This window comes from Delphinapterus leucas, chromosome 18, assembly GCF_059928025.1.
Source record: "Delphinapterus leucas isolate spDelLeu-1000000601 "Yukka" chromosome 18, BTC_Dleu_Yukka2, whole genome shotgun sequence".
NCBI lineage: Eukaryota > Metazoa > Chordata > Mammalia > Artiodactyla > Monodontidae > Delphinapterus > Delphinapterus leucas.
Genome location: NC_143146.1, coordinates 68,898,103 through 68,917,277, shown reverse-complemented (window position 1 = coordinate 68,917,277; position 19,175 = coordinate 68,898,103). Strand labels below are relative to the sequence as shown.

General features: G+C 38.1%; 1 pseudogene; it reads right to left on the bottom strand.

Moving 5' to 3' along the window:
* Window positions 1-3,468: 3,468 nt before the first annotated feature.
* On the bottom strand, window positions 3,469-4,773 carry LOC111175229 (destrin pseudogene; annotated as a pseudogene).
* Window positions 4,774-19,175: the final 14,402 nt, after the last annotated feature.

Genomic DNA, 19,175 nt, shown 5'->3' with positions numbered 1-19,175 from the left:
GTGTAAAGTAAGCATCAATCCAACTGTAGCCAGTTGTTCTATTTCATATGAAAATATTTACCTCTAGATTTGATTCTAAATTCCCTATTGCCCTAATTTGTTGTTGTAAAATATTTTAATAATACATATAGAAATACACAAACACACAATTGCACATTTAAGTGACTGCTGGAGAATGCCAAAGTATAAGATAATCAATTTCTTAAAATCTAGGTATCTGAACCAGTTCAACCCATGTTTATATTATACTTGCTTACTAATTAGCCTACATTGGGTTTAAAATAATCCTCTTTTATCGGTTAAAATTTCTGTCTCCCACGTATTTTTATTCTATTTGACATAACATTTAGATAAAGGATGATTTTTTTTTTTTGTAACGAATATGTCTGTTGAATTATCTAATTTTAAGTGAGTGGTAATCTGTTTCTTCCCACTCCAGTTCTTTTTTGCATAACGGAGAAAAAAAGAACAGGTTAATTTTGATAACATTTAAAAAAATAACGAATTGGAAATTAGTAAAGGTTTTCTTCCAAGTCCATTATAATCTTGTTTTTCTTGTAATTAGATAATTGGTCTAATAAGGTATGTTGAATATTTTTATCTCCTAGATGTGTAAATATACTATGCTTGTAGATTTAAAAATTTACTTATTTTTCTTCAGTTTTTCTGTCTAATTTGATACCTTGCCCTCAAAATACCTTTAATACTCTTCTTAAGCATTATATGCAACTAATATATATAAATTGAATATAGTTCCAAAGAAAGGGGGGAAGTTTTTGTGTTTATATACAGTACAATGTGCCTATATCTTTGCTTTAAGTGACAAAGAACCTTGAATTACTTTTCAAAAACAGCAGCCTTGGAAAGCCATTTTTTCAGTAGCACTCGCTATTATATCATTCTCATTTTTCAATTGAGTTTCTGTTGAGCTGAATTTTATAGCATCAATTCCCAACCTGCCTGAGTTGGATTCATTAAAAAAAAAAAACTCTAAGTACGTATCTAACAAGCTATATACATTAATCTTGGGCTTAACCTCTTTTAAACCACTGGTATAGGTGGGAAACCTCTAAACATTGATTGCCCCTTGGGGTATGGGGTTGATGGGAGGTAGGAATAGTTTCCTGCAAATGCAAAGAGTCAATTAGCTTTTATAACTGCTCTTCAATTAAAATAAAAATAGAATTCTCTGGGGAGAAATCTAACCAGAAAGATCACTTCACTGTAAATAGGCCAGTCAATTTTATAGAAAAAAGCCTCCAGCACCTAGCACTCATTCCCATATATATTGATTTATTCATTCAACCAATATTTCTGAGTGCATATGCTGTCCAAGGTATACTGTGTCCATCAATTACATTTTATACACACAGTGATATGAATCAGTTTTGGCAACAGGGCAAGTAAAACAAGGACTAGTAATAGTACCACTACTACTAATACTACTGGCAACAATCACCAGTGACTGTGAATCTCTAATATGCCAGGTATTACTCTAGAATCCTCATTTTCAAGATTGCTTTCAAAAGTGTGGCAAGAGAGAGAATATAATGTCCAGTTTACAGATAAGATATTGAGACAGTTTATGTCTATCATGAGGCCATCAGATGTGTATGCAGTAATATTAAAAAAAACAATTGGTAAAATCTTTCATTTCCTTTGCAGAGAGAAGATAGCACTGTCAAAGTGATGATACACAGAGAGAGGAATTGAAGAAAACCTAAGGTAAGAGTTTCCTTATTCTCAAAATCCAAAGAGAATGAAAGTAGAGCAAAAATCAGGGTTATATCAACATTTACCTTCTGCCTTTTACCTTCAAATCAGATTCATTGTTAATGGGGAGGAGGTAAGTAGAAAGTGAGATGAAAAAGAAAAAAATGATGTTGGGTTCTAACCTGCTCCATTCTGACTTAATTGTACAATGTTTTTTTCATTTTTTTAGTTTTAAATATCATCTATTGACATCCAACAAGGATTTATTTTTCTTTCTTCACCAACCCACACCTACACACTTTCCTTACCTTGGCCTCTCCACAGTTATAGCACATTTATACTATGTATTTAGTTTTTACATTTTTATGGCTGTGGATATTACTTATAGCCAAGTCATGCAATGTATTATAATAAAATTCATTTCTAGTAATTTAAAAAATTTCTTTGTAGTAGTTATAGCTGTTTGTTTTATATGAGCCTATTACTTAGTTGTTCCCAAATCCTCTGCTAGAAGTTAAAAAAAATTCTATAACGTATTTACAAACCATGTAAACTGGTTCCACCCACTCTGGATGCTTCTACAAATTTCTATTTGTCTCCGATGTTCTGAAATCTCATACTAATGTGACTTAGTGTAAGACATTTTTCCAGCCATTGAATTGAGCACTTGGTAGGTTCATTAATGCAGAAAATCACATCCTGCATTTTGAGTATTTGTTATTATTATTACTTATTTGATAATTGTCCTCTTGTATTTTCTCTCTTCTCTCTCCCGATCTTGTGGATTTTTTAATTTTTATGTTGTTCTGATTGTGCTGATCCTCTTTTTTTTTCTAATTTTTATCTTCTGTTTTCCATCACGTTACCTTTTCATTCTAGTTTATTGGAGGTTAAATTCCAACGTTTTATAGGGCTTTGTATCTCTGCTATCATAATTTTTAATGTCTTAGAGTTTATTTTGTTCTCTGAATTTTCCTTTTGTAGCTTTTTACATAAGTAGTGTGTTTTTAGGAGACCAATACTGGTAACTTTTGAAGTATTATTTTGCTCTCTGCATTCTCTATTTTCTTCATAAATAATAGTGAAAAATATAAAATAACTAAAAAAATTAACTGGGAAAGTATAAACCTTCTCAAATAGCAGTTGCCTTGCCTAGCTCCCAGGTTCTCTAGCCCCATACTTTATTTCTTCAAAGTACATGTGACTTCCTAACATTGCATTTGCTATTTGTTTATTGCATTCTTACTAACTAAAACTCATACTGGAATGCAGCTTCCTTGAGGGTAGAAGACTTTTGTACTCCAATGCCTAGAAAACAGTGACTAAGTACATGATAGGTGAATCAAAAATCTTTATTGGGTCAATATGTGGTGAAATAAGTGAAGAAAACTATAAAGTCTATTTGAGAACATAGCATAAGACTTGAACTGATGGGAAGGCAGATCATGTTCTTATTTGGGAACACTGACATGTTTTAAGGTCATTTTTCCTACCGTGTTGAAAGAAGGTAGGAAGTTCCAAAAGTAGAATATGGAGATCACTTTTGGCTGTTGCAGTCATCTAACAAACTGTGAAGATCACCTGGACTGAGGTAGTAGTAGAGATATAGAGTGAAAAGGTCAGGCAAAGATCTATTTTTGCAAGAAAATTCAGCAAGACTTGCTGTGTTGTATTGCATAACATACATCCACAATTAGATTCTATTTAAAAAAAAATCATTTGTGTTTTTTCCTAATGGTGGCTATCTAGGTTGCCTCCAACTCCCTATCTCTATAAGTAATGCTATATTGATAACCTTTAGGTATAACTCCTCATGGGCTTGTGGAGTAGCATCCCTGACCTGGTAATACTGAGATATGAGCTACATCTGAATTTTTTTCTGAATGGCTAAAACTATTTATACTTGTACCAACAATCCATCAGAATTCCCATTGTCCTCCACCCTTACCAATGCTTGGTACTGTGTGACATTCTAATTTCATGGGTATAAAGGGATCTCCCATTATTTTAGTTTAAGTTTCCCTAATGGTTAGTGAGGATAAACATTTCTACATTTCTAACCATTGAGGTTTTCCTCAGCTTGTTCATATCCTTTTTGCATGTTTTTTTTTGAACTTTAGAGTTTAGATTTATTTAGGGCCATTTGCACATGTTCATAGAATAGTTAGTTTACCCTAACAAATGATGAGACAGCTCGCCCTCAGTGAGTCCCTGGCCTAAATGTATTTGCTTTACTTATATAGCAAGAGGATAACATTAAACATGGAAGCTTTCAATTCGTGACACCAAACAGTGATCTATACAGGGCATCCTTCAAAAGCTACGATTAAGGATCCACCTAGCTTTTCAGCAGTACAAGTCCGGTTGAGGTCCTCTGGCCCATTTGCCTGACATTTGTGTTTTTTGCCTTGAAATTTCTTTTTGATTGTATCCTTGGAGCTTGCATAGATCATTTTATGTTTCAGAGGTTCTAGTTCTGGTGCCCACGAAAAAAGCATCAACTCCTCTTTTCTGGACTCCTTTGTTTCGAAGCTTGCATCATGCAAAGTATATAGCAACAATCTTTTTCAGGAAGCATTTCCACAAAATGCTTGAAAGGATCAGTTGTGGTTACACCAAAATCTCTTTGCTGCCTTCTACAATGAGGCGCTTTTTGTCTACACTGAGACAAAAAATGACAGCCTTCTTTCTTTTCTTGATTTCTTCTGGTGCGGAGCACTTCCAAACTTTAGTGTCATAAAAACGTGGCATACTTCATCAGCAACTTGCACTCCTGTGGCCATGTTCACTGTGGTGGTTGCAGAGCGCAGACCCGCATGTTTCAGTTGATTACCTACCTTTGTCTTGTTGATTTGTAGAAGTTCTTTGTATGGTCTAGTTAATAATTCCATCTTGGTTTTGGATGTCTTTCAGTCTGTCACATATCTGTTAACATTGTCCTTGATTTCACTGTGCACACACAAAAGAATTCCTGAATTCAACAGACATGATGGGATCTTGGATGGCAGCGACCAAGTGACAGTACATAATCACTAAAAATAAGATGGACTTGTTACCGTAATGGATGACAGAACAAAAGCAATCATCACAGCAGTCTTGCCCACGGAGATTGTCAACAATTAATTAATTATTTATGGTGTTCCTAGGCTGGAATAGTTGTGCAGTGTATTAATTTCTTAAGGCTGCTGTAACAAAGTATCACAGTCTAGGTGGCTTTAAACAACAGAAACTTACTCTCTCACAGTTCCTAAGTCTAGAAGTCTGAAATGAAGGTATAGGTACCATGTTCTCTCTGATGCCTTGTGGGGAGAATGTGTTCCATGCCTCTCTTAGCTTCTGGTGTTGCTGGCAATCTTTGGCATTCCTTGGCTTGTTGATTCATCATTCCAATCTCTGCCTCCTTCATCACATGGCATTTTTCCTGTGTCTGGCCTCTGTGTCTCTTCTTTTCTTCTTATAAGGATATCAGTCACATTAGATTAAGGACCTAGCCCACTCCAGTATGACTTCATCTTAACTAAATCTTAATTACAACGGCAACAGCCTTATTTCCAAAAAAGTCACATTCATAGATATCAGAGGTTAGGTCTTCAATATACATTTTTGCAGGTTACCACTCAGTGTACAACAGACAGCTTATTAAAGTTTTATTTGATTTATATAAGCAAGAAGCTCCAAGTCTGGTGTAAGAATCCTGACCTGAATCTCCAAAGAGAGTTATGGTTCTTTAATCAATTCCAAGACTTAAGTCAGTTGATAAATCTAGAGTCTCATGAATGAGGGGGAGGCCACGTCCTCTTGAAGAGGGAACCTTGTACGTAGCCGAAAATTGATGCCTCCTCTCAGCTGTCTCCCAAGGAACTTGTGCCCAGTTGCCAGGGTGGTTATGCACTGAGGAAGGGAAAATAATCAGACTCTTCAGGGTTTACTAAACGCTGGCTCTGAACTGACACCAATTCCTAGAGATTCCTAAGCCACAAGTAGGGGATTTTGAATTTGAGGTGATTAATGGAATTTTGGCTCAGGTTTGCCTCATAGGGGGCCCACTAACACACCCATGGTATCCATAGGTGTCTGTGGAAGATAGAGGTGCTGCTTGAACCTTTGGCAGGCCCTGATAGGAGAATTACAGTGCAGACCTTTATGATTTTGGAGCAAAGCTGTGTCATCCTCTGCAGACAGCTATGTTTTTGGGAAACAGGTTTCTGATTTGTTACTGGACTGAATGCTTGACCATGGACTACCAAGTTTCCCACGTGACCTGAGCTGCCTATCCTGAATGGATGTTGTCTGACCCACCAAGTCACAAAATTATACATGTGTAGCAACCCTCAGTCAGTGAATGAAAGTCATATAAATATATAACATTGAACCCAAGAAGATCCTTAAAGCCATGAGCGATATCCAACTTACTCCTGCTTCACTGTTTTCAACTCACACCTATGAGGACTTTCCTATGACTAGTCAACTGTAGAAGAAAACCTTTAGATCTGAATTACAAATGGCTCTGCATTATTTGTTGGTACCACCTGAAAATGGATGGTTGCAGCACTATAGCCCCAAAAAGATGGCCTTGAAGGACAGTGGTGAAGAAAAATTCTCCCATTTGTTAGAACTTTGAGCAGTGCATTCGATTGTTAAGTTTTTCTTGAAGGAGATATGGACAGAAGTAAAAATATACATCTTTTCATGGGCTGTGGCTAATGGTTTGGTTTGCTGTGGGGAGATAGAAGGATTAAAACATTTGTGAGAAGGAGGTCTAGGGAAGAGATATGTGAATTGACCTCTCCTAATAGGCACAAAGTGAGAAGATATGTTATGTCCTACCTGAGTGCTCACCAAAAAGCAACTCAGAAGAGAAAGCTCTTAATACTAACTTGGACAAGATGACCTGTTTTGTGGATATCAGTCAGCATCTTTCCCCTTTCTTACCTAGAAGCTGAGACTGCTACTGGCCACTTCAGGCTCTTAATAACATTGAATAAATAGGCAAAAAATGATGACTTTAGTGGCTGGGGTGATTGATCCTGACAATGAAAGGGAAATCAGGTTGCCAATATGCAAAGGAGATAAAGAAGAGCTATAATGCAGGAGATCCTCTGGTCTGGCTCTGAATCCTCCCATGTCCTGTGATAAAAGCCAACAAATCCACACAGACACTTGTCCATGAATGTCCACAGCAGCACATTCATAGTAGCCAAAATGTGGAAACAAACTGCATGTCCATCAACTGATGAGTGGATAAACAAAATATATAGATTTTTTGTTTGTTTACTGTGTATTTTGATATATTTCATACTGAATGGAATAGCATTTAGGCATAAAAAGGAATGGGGTACTAATACACATACTACAATATAGAGAAACCTTGAGAACATCATGCTAAGTGAAAGAAACCAGACATACAAAAAACCACACCTATTATATGACTCCATTTATACGAAATGTCCAGAATAGGCAAATCTATAGAGACAGAAAGTATATAAGTAGTTACCTGGGTGGCTTAGGGGTAAGAAGGAGTAACAGCTAGTAGATACAGGGTTTCTTTTTGGGGTGATGAATATATTCTAAAATTGATTGTAGTGGTTGTTGTACTACTGTGTGAATATACTAAAAACCATTGAGTTGTACACTTTAAATGGATTAATTGTATGGTATGTGAATTATATCTCAACAAAGCTGTTTCCCAAAAAAAAAGCCAATGGAAAAATACAACAATAAAATTCAGACAGGAATGTTAATAGCTCAGGCCCTTTAAAATTGAAAGTTTGATTTTCCTTATCAGGCAAGGGACTATGACTAGCCAATATGCTTGCTTTATGGTAAAAAAAAAAAAATGTTATTTTATTTTGTAGCTCAAATTTTTCTAGCTTTGGCCGTTGTAATTTTTCCATGCCTCCGTCCTTTTGTTTTTTGAGCACTGCTTCACTTTCTGGCACTAGAAGATGCTCAGGCTCTTCTTTTATCTTCAGTGCCATTTTCATTTGATCTAATTACTGATATAATTGTGTTTATATCTATTATGTTGATATTTGCTTTCTTTTTTATTTATTTAATTTATTTATTTTTGACTGTGGTGGGTCTTCGTTGCTGCAGGCGGGCTTTCTCTAGTTGCGACGAGCGGGAGCTACTCTTTGTTGAGGTGCGTTGACTTATTGCGGTGGCTTCTCTTGTTGTGGACCACGGGCTCTAGGCACGCGGGCTTCAGTGGTTGTGGGTTGCGGGCTCTAGAACGCAGACTCAGTAGTTGTGGTGCATGGGCTTAGTTGCTCTGCAGCATGTGGGATTTTCCCGGACCAGGGCTCGAACCCGTGTTCCCTGCATTGGCAGGTGGGTTCTTAACCACCACACCACTAGGGAAGCCCTTGATATTTGCTTTCCATTTTCTCATATGTTTTGTGTCATTTATTCTTCCTTTCTTGCTTGCTTTTGGGTTTAACAAGTATTTTTTTATTATTTCATTTTCTCCTCTATTATCTCTTCGGTTATATCATCTGTTATTATGATTTTATTGGTTGCACTTGAAATTGTAATACATATCTTTGATTCATTATAATCTACTTTAGATAGGTGCTTTACCGTTCCTCAAACAATAAAAGAAGCTTACAAAAAATTCAACTTCTATTACTCCGTCCCTCCCCTGTGCTATTTTTGTTATACTCTACTTTTATATATGCTATAAATCCCACAAAATATTATTATTGTTGTTGTTTGAAAGAGTCAATATTTATTTTTATTTGCCCACATATTTATCCTTTCAGGTGCACTTCATTCCTTCTTACAGTCCCATGTTTCTATCTGGTAACATTTATCCTCACCCTGAAAATTTATCTTTATTACTTCTTGTGTGTATACCTCCTGGTAACAGATGCTTTGAGTTTTTTTGTTGGCTAGTTTGTTTTTAGGTTTGAAAACATCTCCATTTTGGCTTCAGTTTTGAAGGATATATTCACTTAATATAGAACTGTAGGCTGACATATTTTTAAAGTTTCAGTGTTATAAAGATGTTATCCTACTGTCTTCTGACTTCCACGGATTTTTTTTGTGTGTGTGTGTGTGTGTGTGTGTGTGTGTGTGTGTTTTTTCCTTTTCTCAAGGATTATGTCTGGAGAGTTTTATAATGTTTTTGACCAGCTGTAACAGTTGTTTGTATAGGATCCCAACTACTCCATGATAAGCATAACTGGAACTCATCTCTTCTTGGCTTTTGCATTGGCCATGACATAACCATTTCTGTGGTAGAATGCATCTTTGTCTTGTTCCTGAGCTTTGTATCTGAAATGCCTCCATTAAGTATGATTACTGGTAACTACCCTCTATCAAGTTGAAGAAGATTCCTTCTATTCTTATCTATCAGAGAATTATTTTTAATCATAAATAGATGTTAAAATCTATCATTCACCTTTTCTGAATCTGTAGAGACGGTATTGTATGTGGTTTTTCTCTTTTATTTCACTGTTGTAGTAAATTTCACTGACTGATTTTATGGAGTTCAACAATCTTTGCATTTCTCAGATTAGCCACGCTGATCAATCCTCTTGATCATGACATATTCATTTTTAGAGCTTAGTTTTTGGTTTATATTTACCTGGTATATCTTTTCCATTATTTATCAAATACTCATAATTTCTGTATCTTTTGTTTATATGTGTCTCCAGTAAACAACATATTACTGGATTTTTTAAAGTCCAGTCTGGAAAACTGTTAACCCTATGCCTCCTGTTGGGAGAATATCTTTTTGTTTCCAGAACTCTTGAAAGTAAGCAGACTCTACTCCTCTCAGTGAGATCAGTAGGTCCTGATGACCCGAGGTCTCAGCAAAGTAAGAAATCTTCATCCTGAACCTCAATGAAAACCTTCCTCTGAGGCTGCAGTGCACAGTTCCTTCCCCTGGAGATTCAGGGAGAAGCTGTGTCTCAGACCCACTTTTCTTTATCGCAGGGAAACTGCTCATGATTCAGAAAGTAGTTGGGAGGCAAAAATTGGGTATACCATCGACCCAGAGTCCCCTAAAAAAACTTTATAGATTTAAATTACCTCCTAAATTCAAAATAATTCTTGTTTATTGTATGAAATTTGGAAAACATCAGAGATACAAAGAGTTGATAATACTTGCAATCCAGAGATAGTGTGTGTCACTCATTTGGGGACACGGTGTCTTTTTTTAATCGGAAGGTGTTAAAGGGAGTTTTTTAGGCAGCAACCAAGGCTAGTCCTCCTTTCTGTGTGAGTTTTGAAGGGCTGTATTTGGCCATCAGTCCACCAGGAATAGCAGCCAATTTCAGGAAGTTCCAAGCAATGGGCATCATATCAGCATTACTGCCTGGCCACAGTGATATTTTCCATTATAAGACATGTCCAAATTTTAGAGATGCTAAAATATGAAAAAGAGTGTATTAGAGTTAGTGAAATACAGTCTTTTTTTTTTTTTTTTTTACAGTCATGTTTTTTAATTGAAAATTAGCAGGTAGACTAGAAAGCTATTTGAGTCTTTCCATCTGTATTTCTTTATTGATTTATCCTTCTGTTTTGTATATAAATAGAAAAATGCCTCAATAATATTGTATTGGCAAAATTTGGGTGGTTTTGTTTTAACTTTCTTCTTTACATTTTTAGTGTACTGTGATTTTTAATGATGAATATATAATTCCATAAAAACAATAAAGTATTACTCTTAAAAGCAAAATAATTAGAAAGCAAACAAGAAGTCTAATAACAATAAGGGGAGAAGGAGGCTATTGAAATGTGAATGAATTGTTTTAGACTTTATGCTACTCTTGTAAAGTAGACACTTTGGAAATGTACATTACACTTTTGATCCAGAGAAAACTATTCCTATACCTCTTTCAAAGTAGAGTCCACATCATCACATGGCCATTTGTCATTTAGAAACATCATTTACAAACATGAAAAGCCTAAGAATATGCTCTAGGATTTAGGAAATGTGGAGAAGGAAGAGGGGACTGAGGTATGAAAAAACACAAAATAATAAAATTATTCTGAAATACTGGAACACATAAAATGGGAGGTTGAAAGATACAGATCAGAGGGGAGGTTTGGGAAGTTGGGACAAGATGCTTCTCAGTTCATTAAACAAACAACTGATTCTTGAAGTAAAAAAAAAATCGGAATTAAAAAGAAACCCACATTCTAAGTAGTATTTTCAGAGAGACATCATAGTTTTTAGTGGATTTTCCTTTACTTGTTTATTATCCCTCAGCCTTCTAACTTTGAGAAGAAAAATATTAACAACAGAAACAAATTATCTTCTCTCTCTCATAAATTCTCTCAGCCCTCAACACTGCATTTCCCCTCTCTCCCCCACCACATACTCTACCAGCCCTTCTTCCTTCCTTCCAGTCACAGAGAACTCTTGCCCAGAGCAGCCTGCTCAGATGATATGGCACTAGATTCTAATTATGGCTTTTCTGAGTGACTCTTTAGCTCAATTTACACCATCTAATCCCAGTGAACTTACTCTTGACATTCAGAGTGTGATGACTATATCATCTGGGTCAGAAATGGGAATGCTTGAATGCCACGTGTGCATACTTGTGAGAACAATGGACTACAACATCTGAAATGTCACAATCCTGGAAAATCTATAAATTCGTTTCCTTAGGGATGGGTACGTATTTTCTCCACATTCTCAACCTGTGGTCTGTTGGCTTTGTGTTTGTCTGTATCAGGATTTGGCCCTCAATAACCAGAGCTGCTACTTTCTCCATCCAAGAATCCCCGGCAGAACCTACTAGTTTCCAAGAAAGTGGCACCTTGGAATATATGGTTTTGATATTCATTATTATTTTGAAATTTTCTCAGTGTTAGATTCCTCATTTGTAAACTGTGTGCAAAAATACCAGCAACAGGGTCAAAATTTGCACACCACATATTGGGAGCACAAAAAATGTAGGTACTCTGTTTTCCAAATCTAATTTTATCTTGCTCTGTATCCTCCAATCCTGTTGCTAGCAAAAGTATAAAAACAACAAAAAACACCCCCCAAATCCTAAGCTTTCTCATTAGTGATAAATTCATCTCTTCCAGGCTATAAAACTCTCTTTCCAGCTAACTCAGTCTCTTTTGGATAAATATTCAATCTATCCAAAGTTTGAATCCTCCAAAAGAGCTGTTCCTCTGTTCCTCTTCTTTTGAGTTTTCCCTCCCCTCTCTTCTTTATAAGGTATGACCTCGGTGACAGGGGACATTTGTGTGCTCTGAGAGACTGACTATAGAAACAGTCAAAGGCAAGACCATGTATTAAAAATAGAACTCTGACCCACAACCTGCAGCAACCTGCCCAGGAAACCAACCCATTATCTGCAATAAACAGCTCAGGAAGTCAGCCTGCTCTAAGTCAGACCTGCAGGAAGCCTAGTTGTTCTTTCTATTGACAATCCAAGAAACTAAATAATATTTTCTGTTAACCACCCATCCAAATGGCCAGGACTTGATTAGTAACTGACATCTTCCTTAATTTTTGACCCCGCTTCAAATTTAGGATCAACTAGAGAAAGCCAAGTATGCACCTAACCAACCACAAAGGATGCCCCACTTCAGTCAATCCCCTTACAACTCCCCCAGGCCAACAGCCTCCAATCAGGGCACACCCGAAGCCTTCCCTTTCTTCTACTATAAAGCTTTCCTACTTCTTTGCCAGGTGTTGAGTCTCTGTCAAAATGCACGTGACGGTGGGTGGCTGACTCTCTTCCTATAGCAAGCTCTGAACCTATTTGTTCAGACACTTGCTTTTCTCATTTAGTTAGCCTTTGCTTATTTCCACAGTTCCCATAGTATCAGTGAAGAGTGACCAATCTCGTCCCATCCTTTCTGCCGGGCACATACTGCCCTCCTGCTGAGATACATTGGACGTCTCTGGACATTGCTCTTTTCCTCTCTGCCTCTGCCTGTGGCTGGTGTACCTGGAGATCTATGCACTTGGCATAGTGAGGACTCAGCTGAGTTGGCCTCACCTCGGCCCTTCGGTGTGCAGATCTCTGGAGTCTTAGTGGACTACTGTATCTAGTGCCTGCCTAGGCAGTGTGCCCCACAGTCTCTGCTGTGGGCTCCCTCACCCCTTGCCTCAGTTTGGCTCCCAACTCTTGGCTACCTCCCCACAATCCGTAGCATGTGTGTCTGTCACATAAAAGCTAGAAAGGACGTAGGGACCTTCTCCTGCCCTCTCTTGCCGAAACATGCCACACCACTGTTTTTTTCTGTCATGTCTGCCATGTTAGCTTGAGGGCACCCTGCTAAGCAGTTTCTGAACAGGAAGTGAGAAAAGGTCCCCTTTACTTTTGTTGCTCCTTTGTACTATCTGGGCTTCTTTTCTTTTCCTTCACTTTCACTGTGAGGATCAGGTACAGGGAGGTTGAAGTCCTACTTTCCCAAGCCCCTGGTTATACTTCTCCCTTCATTTGTGGCTTGCAAACCTCTTCTCTCCGTTGCACAATCGGTCTGAGAAGACTTACCCCCCTGTGTTACAGCCTCATTTTCCAGCCTTGTGAACTTCTTACCTCTAAGTGGTTCATTCACTTCTCTTCTTTGGGGGCAATAAGCCTTGTGATTAGCATTAACAGTGGAAGAAGTGCACAAAAATAAACCAGTCTATAGGTAAGGGATAATAAATCAGGAAATATTAAAAACACCTTGTCTCATCACTCCTCACTTCTGATTACTCCATAGTGTGGTAATGAAGATCAGCTACAATCAAGTACAAGGAAATACTTTGTGGTTATATAGGGGAGGCAAACATGAATTGTTGTTATTACTTGAATCAGAACTTAGCCACTTGGTCTTGTCATTAAAAGAGGTTTGTCTCCTTATTTATTTAAAAAAAGGGTTCCTTCTTTTATCTATCATTTTTAAGGAGAAAGTGTTCAGTTTAAACCTTGACTTTTTCTTCCTCTGTGCTGGTCAAAGGTGTGAGTTTATATCGCTTTTCTTGAATTCAGTAGTTTCTCATCTTCATTTTGATTTTCATCAATAGAAATGAAAAATGTGAATTCCAAAGATTTTTATTTGATATTTTTTCCTTATAGGTTAGAGGTAGGAGAAGTCCACAAGGTAGCCAGAGAAAATCTCATCTGCTAGCAGGAACTGTTTCCTCACAGGGTCTGGAACTGAGGTTAAACCTTGAGGACGCTGACTGTGCTTGTCCGTAAATATATAGGAAAGGAAGAATATTTCAGAGTGATTAAAGAAGGACCAAGAGAACTCTCAAAACTGAATTCCTTCCAATAGGTGAGGACAGTCTGTGCTGATGCTGAATACAAACTAGAATTGATATTTACTTAACACTGTATAGTTCACAGGTTTTTTTATTTGCTACGTCTCATTGGAGCAAATAAAAATCTTCTAAGAGCAATATTATTATCATTCCCATTTTACAGATGCAGCCAGACTCATCCCGATTTGGTTACATTTTGACTGTTACTTTAGTTCAACGTGATCTTTATTTAGCCAGTTCCTTTACTTTTAAACGTGTGCATCCAGGGGAATGCCAGCTCTTCTCACCTTGAAATACAGAAGGTGGGAGAATTTCTTGTTGCACCTTGAAACCCTTCAACCTGGGGCAACTTTAGAGATGAATACGATTCCTATCACCCTTCATTGTCAAAGCTCACAACATGTGGAAAACTACTTTATAGTCAACATATCCACCAAAAAAATCTATAAATATGTAATTTGGAAACAATGTTTCTATGGCAATATAGTATTTACCTGAGCAGTAATTATGGCAGTGCAAATGTGTTAATGGCTGGTTAGAGAAATCACACCTGTTGCTAAGTGGGTTGCAGTTACTATCTTTTCTTTGCCAAATTTTATTGCTCAGATTATATGTTCTTTGTGGGTCATCATCACCACTTTAATCGTTTATTATTTACTGAGTGCGTGTAATAGGCAAAGGGGGGGATATTTGTCAGGTTTTAAATGAAAGGAAAAAACTGGCTTTGGGAGTGTGAGGTGGGAAGCTTTTCCAAGCACGAGAGCTGGTGTGGGACAAGGGGACATGAGCCTGGATTGTATGGAGCAAATGAAGAAACTGAAAAGTGATTTTAAGTGAAAGGTCACGGGGAAAGAAACTTCTTGCATAATTGGGAGTAGGAAAGAAAGGAAGTAGGAAATAGTATAAAGGAAGTAGGAAGTAGTATGAAGGAAGAAATATGAAATAGGAAAAGGAAAAGGGGGAGACCAAAGCATAGTATGAGAGAGAGGGGATATTGTGAGATCATTCATCCATTCAGTCATTAAACAAGAACTGAAAATCTGTTATGAATTTGGGAGCTCTGAGATGTTAATATCCTTTAATGGAGAAAGTAAGTTCCAAAAAGTTAAGTGAGTTGACACAGCCAGTAAACAGTTGACCTTAACTTTGAATCAGAGCTTTGATTCTGAGGTCTGTGTTCTTTCTACCATGCCTATGCTGCTATACCTCACAGAGACCTTGTTTTTGTCAGTTTTCTTACATTTCCTGAATTGAAAAATAGTTTGAAAAGAAGTAGCTATATGGAGTTCTAGGTTCTGGAGAGATTGAAAACACTGCTAAGCTTGGTTGGAAGGAAATCATTACTGAGAATAACTTTTTGGTAATCATTTCACAATGTATATGTATATCAGATCATTACATTGCACACTTTACATGTAAACAATTATATTTTTCAAGTAATCTTCAGTGAAGCTGGAAATAAAAAAGAGAATAACTTTCAATATTGAGTGGTGGAAGTGCTGGAAATAGGGTTGGGATGTTTTGAGGGCAAACTTGAATGATTGAACAAGGCAGCTAGGAATGATCCAGGAACCTGATCATTATTTGATTGTTTTCTTCTCCTTTGATTCATTTGTAGATGTGTAAGGCTTTTGAAGAAAATTCTTATCAGCTGCATATTTTGATTTAATAATTATTTTATCTTCAATTATAACGTATGAGGATGGCTTATTAAATCACAAAGCTAAAGCTCAGTATTTTTATAAGATAATTCTTGACAAAATATTACCTGAATAGACTAGAGTCATTTTTTAAAGTTGGTGAAAGGAAATGTCCTCCCAAAGAAACCGTTCTCAACCTTAATGCAGTGTGTCAACCTGACAAATTAACAAAACACACTGAATAGTTTAACACTGGAAATCTGCAAGTGCCAATTTGATCTTCATGGCAAATTGCCCAAAGAGATTTGGTGTTTTTTAACTTAACAAGTCAGTATCTTCTGTAATCTATAAATGACCTTCAAGCAGAAATAAACTTTCCATCTGAACTTCCTTAAGTCATTTTAAGAATCGTTCGAGGGCTTCCCTGGTGGCGCAGTGGTTGAGAGTCCGCCTGCCGATGCAGGGAACATGGGCTCGTGCACCGGTCCGGGAAGATCCCACATGCCGCGGAGCGGCTGGGCCCGTGAGCCATGGCTGCTGAGCCTGCGCGTCCGGAGCCTGTGCTCCTCAACGGGAGAGGCCACAACAGTGAGAGGCCCGCGTACTGGGAAAAAAAAAAAAAATCGTTCGAAAAGGGCCTAATAGCAAAATGAAATGGGAAGTCATTTGTCTAAATAAATCAGCTCCCAGTTTCTCATATTTCAACCATCATTTTTATAAATAAATAGAAGGTGTTGTCTGCTCATTTCACATTATCTGTTCATCACTTTCTTATTGTCTGTGACAGCTCTGTGCTGGTTAGAGGCAAAGCTCAGCTCCTTTGAATCAAAGTGTGCCTTATACATAGTGGCTCCCTTGCATACATGAACACTTAGGAATCATTTACTGATTATTAATATGGACACTCATGAAAAAATATGTAACATATTTCCAGGTAGTTCTCCACATTTTGTGTTTAGTTGCCAGTGTCTTTGTAACACTACAATAAGTTAACTAGATGTTGCAGAGGTCTTCTTGTCCCAGATACAAATTTTTCTTTGATGCATTGCATACTCATTAAGTATCTTCAGTGCACTTGGCACTATGATTCTTGAAATCCATGGGTTATTATTTGTAATTGCTTAGGGAAGATTTACAGTCTCATTTAGGAGGTGCATCCAAAGAAAAGGAAACAAAGAGGTAATCATTTAAGCCAATGCATATTCAGATGCCAAGCTGGGTGCCCAGGAGATCAGAGGAAGGAGAGGCCAGATTAAATTCAAGTAGTCTATGAAATGTGCCTTGAAGAATGCTGAGCAATGAACTCAGGACATAATAATGGGCTTAATGAATATTAGTTGAATGAATGAATTAGGAACAAGGAGCAATGGTGGGAAGGGCATGAGCAGCCCCGGCAAGGGGCCTTCCTTTCGATGCTGACTGGGTGTCCGTATGTGGATTTGTACTCCTCAGGGATTTTTATTTCCCCCAAATAATTGCTCTGTCTGCTCTCTTATCTTATTTCTAACAAATACATAAACCTCTCCACTCCTGCTCGAAAGGCCTCCAATTATTCCCATGTGTCTAGTGGTTTAACTTGTAGGAGTCACCTCCATGTGCTCTCCCTTCCCTTCACAGGGACTGAACTTATAAAACACAGTGATTATCCCAGCTCCACAGAGAAGGAAATTGGAACTCAGTGATGTAAGGAAGCCAGCTGGGAAGTCTATGCAGTGACTGTGCCCACATCTCCAAATTATTATTTTTTAGTGGAAGATCACTGAAAAAAAATTGCCTCTGCAGTGAAATAAGTTTAGGAAGCACTGCATACGCTCACTTTTGTAGATTTTAAAGAGCACATTACTGTGTTACAGTCTCTGAGAAGCTCTGTCATAAAGAGTCCTGTTAAAGTTTATTTAATGCAACATTTCACCTAATTTACAATCACAAATCTTTCTTTCTTTCTTTTTTTTTTTCTTTGTGGTACATGGGCCTCTCACTGTTGTGGCCTCTCCCATTGCACAGCACAGGCTCCGGACGCACAGGCTCAGCGGCCATGGCTCACGGGCCCAGCCGCTCCGCAGCATGTGGGATCTTCCCGGACCGGGGCATGAACCCATGTCCCCTGCATCAGCAGGCGGACTCTCAACCACTGCATCACCAGGGAAGCCCCACAAATCTTTTTATCCCATTATCAATTGTGTTTCCCAGAACACCTGAGCATATATTTCAACTTTCTTCACCCTTAAACATCACTCTAGAATCTCTTCAAATCCCAGCCTCCACCCTCCTCTCCTACCATTCTAAAAATTACAGACACTCTTGTCTTAAAAATGCTCCCCCTTTGTGCTAATATATCCGACTCCTTTTCCAGGATATTATGGGTTGAATTGTGTCCTCCCCAAAATTTATATGTTCAAGTCCTAACCCCCAGTACCTCAGAATGTGACCTTATTTGAAAATAGGGTCATTGCAGATGTAAGTGGTTACATTAAGATGAGGTCTTCCTGGAGTCGGGGGGCCCTAACCCCTAATATGAGTAGTATCCTTTTTTAAATAGGAAATTTGGACACAGAAGTGCAAACAGGGAGAATGTCGTGTGAAAATGAAGGTAGAGATTGGGATGGTGTTTTACAAGACAAGAGCCAGCAACAATTTCAGCACATCACTGGATATTAGAAGAGAGGTGTGGAACAGATTCTCCCTCACAGCCCCTAGAAAGAACCAATCCTGCCGACACCTAGATTTCAGACTTCTGGCCTCCAGAACTGCGAGACAATTTCAGTTGTTTAAGCCCCCCAGTTTGAGGTACTTGTTGCAGCAGTCTGAGGATACTCTACACAGGGCATATCCCACACTCACTTTTCCAGAATGTTCCTCCCTTCCTTTCCATTCCTTCACTTTTAACTGCTGAATTCCCCAGACCTTAGCACCAACGTCCCCTCCTCACTGACGCTTCCCTTGACTTCCCCAGCAAAACAAATTGCCCTCCAACCTGTGCTCCCACAGCACTTTGTTTATTTCCCAGTTGGTTTGTAACCCCCTTGGAAATGGCCTTATTCCTCTTTGTATTCACAGCACTTAACAGAATGACGGTCGCCCTTAGTTAGGCTCCCAGTAAATGTGTTTGAGTGAACAGCTGAATGATAAACGGATTCTGGTGTTTTTTCTGCTGACTTATTTTGCGTCACAGAGCAGCGGGGTGGTAGTCATGCTGGCTTGGTCTGAGATGGCACAAAGAGCTTTAGACGGAGTAAGTCCAAGTGTAGTGTAAAGTGGTCATTAGCACCTCCTGACAATGCTTTGCTAGAGGCTCAGATGCGATCAGCATGTTATGAGCACATTATGATGTGGTCCTACTGCAGATGCCATTAGATCAAAGTATTCTGGCTCCTGGCATCCAGTTTCAATTTCATATTGATGCCTGGGGGGATGAGGCTGCATATTGTAGGGCAAATGCTTCATGGTTTTCATTGGAACATTCAAGACTCTTAATACCTGCAGTGGTTCTGATGTGAGATGCAGGAATTTTTGATTAGAACCGTTAGTATGGATTTATTTCTTTCCCACCAAAATAGGGAAAAAAAGCTGATTTTCATAGTTATGAAAGGAAA